The following is a 3,101-nucleotide window of genomic DNA, read 5'->3' on the forward strand; positions in this document are numbered from 1 at the left end:
GAGATAGCTAGAGCGGCGCTGCCGCTGCCCCTCTTCTCCCCCCCCTCCCACGGGGAGGGAATGGTACAGGCCATTGCGGGCGGGACAGGGAGCGGCGAAGTCTCTCCTCTCCCCTCACCTCAGCCCGCCCGCGCTCTGGAGGCGGCTGGGCCTGAGGGGCTGGAGGGAGGCGGTCTGCTGCGGACCCCCTTTCCCCTCTGGGGAGCGGACAGGCAATAGGGCTGCTTTCCCACACACGTCTATCCCCTCCCACCTCACACCCTGAGGGCTGGCAGGCAAAGGCTTCCTTTCACGCCTGTCCCATCGCAGGGGACCAAACGGAGGGGTCGGGGGTGGCGGGGGGGGGGGCCGTAGCTGAGCAGTGCCTGCCACTGCCCCGTCGCCGCCAACCCCTGGCAGGAGGCAGCACCCCTGCCCAAGGCTTTGTCTTGGGAGGGGCACAGCTTCGATTAGGCACGATGAGTTTGGATCTAAGGGCAGAACCGTAGGGCCACGGAAGTGGTTAACGGATTTGAGCATCTGACGTGAGGAAAGGCCCAAAGCTGCGGCTGATCAGCCTGGAGAAGGGAAGGCTCGGAGCAGGGGATCTTAATCCATGTACGTAAATACCTCATGGGGGGAGTAAAGACGATGGAGCCAAGCTCTTCTCAGTGGTGCCAAGGGCTGACAGGGCTCAAGGCGAAGGGACAAACTGAAACGGAGGAAATTCCATTTAAGTGTAAGAAAAAATGCCTTTAGTGTGCGGGTGGTGGAACACTGGAGAAGGTTGTCCTGAAGGACCCCAGAGTCTTCATCCGTGGAGATGTTAAAATTCCAACTAGACACTGCCCTGAGCACCTGCTGTAGCAGGCCCAGCCCTGAGCAGGGAGCTGGACTAGGCCCTCTCCAGAGGCACCTGCCAGACTCTGCCATTCTGTGGAACTTTGGTCCTCTGAGGCTGGGCATGGGCAGAGCCAGAGTCCCCTCGTAACAATCATCCTCCCCAGTGCATAATATGATCCTGTTAAATAGGTCCTGTACCTACAGATCACACCAAGGAGCCATAGTCACAAAATAAGATCCACGCTTACGCATATTTTCATGCGTATGTACATAAACTTAGCTTTACCAATGCAAGAATGGGTTGACGGCCACCATCCCAGAGTTCTGGGGGCCAAATATCACATGTTATCAAAAGTATTAAAGTATACATATCGCTCGTAAATCTCAGAGATATGAAACAAATATTAAAAGTATATTAATGTCTATGTCCCAAAACAGAGCAGAACTAACCAAGGCTAACATATGCAAAACAGCTGAGTTGATGTAAGGCTGAAAAAAAAAATTCCTGAAGTTTGAGCATATATATTCATAACTCTGAGATTACATTAATCTAAATTTGTTTTATTTTAATTTTCCTGATTTTTTTTCCCTGCTTGAAGTAGGACAAGATCTAAGCACCAAAGACCACACCGCATCATGTGCTTTGAAGCAGTTCCCACTGAAATCACTTGCTTTCAAGGTGACTGCAATTTGCTGTAGCACACGCCTGGATTGCAACCTTCCCTGGCAGGTCTTCTAAAACCCTCCTCAGTACTTGTGTTAGCAAAGAAAGAGGCTCCCAACTGTCATGCTTTATTCCGTACAAGAGCGCTGGAAGAGCAGAATAGAGCTGGTTGCTGTGGTTGAAACCTTCCTAGAAGGAAAGCCTTCCATATGGAGAAAAGGTTCTCCATAAATAACAACATTGATTTGGCCTCCAGTCCTGAAAATGACGCCTCGCAGGCTGTTGTATACCGCTGAGCTTAACAGAGCTCTGGAAGAGCTGGGAATCCCACCCTGCCAGCCTGCAGATGCAGTGTGTGTCAGGGTCAAGTCTAGAGGCATAACCTGCAGTTGTTCCAGACATCCTATTTCCTCTCTGACTGTGGCGTGTGATGGAAATGTTATAGAAAATGTTGCTGCGCATTTCAAAACTGACTTATTAAGCTCACATTTTTCAAAGCACCGATCCATCCTTATTTAGGCAGCTGGTAAGCAAGCTAATTTTCAGAGGTGCTGAGTACTCCTAACATCAATTGAACTGAATGGACGTTCCAGCTGTTCACTTCTTTTTTTGATTTATGAACATCTCCCACTATGTCTAGATGCATATTGGCCTTGGGATCTATAATGTCCTTTTCCAGGAACTTACAGATAGAAATGTGTTTCTCAGATACTTCAAAATGCCCCAAACGGAAATTCTCAAATGGGCCTGAATAAGGCTCTAGAATGACATCAGTTTTGGAAGAAAAATAGTGCAGTAATTTATACATATTAAATATTTAAAACTTTCTGTTGTTACGCACATTTGAGATATACTGTCTGTCTTTATAAACAAAGGACATACTATATCATTATAAACAACAGATATACTAATTAGGGATTTCTGTCAGGAGCTGATCATACTAAAATCTTATTTGCTTAAGAATTAAATACTTTCCGTCCAGGCTTGCCAACACTTTTAAACCTTAGCGATATCTCCCAGAAAGAAAATGCTGAAGTTTAAAACACTAGACTGATCTGACCTGCTGTGGTGATATCATTGTAAATACTCAAATCTTAATTTTACACACATGGGTGTTCTCATTGGGGTCCGTATGACTCATCACATCCAGAAAGCTAAATGCATGCAATATGGGACTGCATCCTATCTGAGGACAATCGTTTTCCACATTTCCGAGCCATTTGATCTGCATTCAGACTTCACCTGCATGCTGTCCACTCATTCATTTCTGCTAGGGCTGCTTCTCATAATCCAAACGTCTGTGCAAATGCAAGCATCCCTTTTTGCCAAACAAAAATGACTTACTTTCTGCTGCCAAAGAAACACTACCTTTTTCCACCTTCGGCTGCAGAATTTAACCCTTCCTCCTCGCCCCGCCCCCCCCGAGCTCTAAGTGAATCAACTTTTAAATCTTGCTCAGAGCAAGAAACAAAACAATGTTTAGAAAAAAGTGTGATTCATTGTTAACTCAAGGTTGTAATTTAAAAGACAAAAATGTTTCCACTTATGATTATGTTTCATTTTACACTGTTTCAACAAACAAACTCTATTTATGGGCAAGTTTTCTATTTTATGC

Source organism: Haliaeetus leucocephalus, unplaced genomic scaffold (assembly GCF_000737465.1).
Source record: "Haliaeetus leucocephalus isolate CR32 unplaced genomic scaffold, Haliaeetus_leucocephalus-4.0 Scaffold897, whole genome shotgun sequence".
NCBI lineage: Eukaryota > Metazoa > Chordata > Aves > Accipitriformes > Accipitridae > Haliaeetus > Haliaeetus leucocephalus.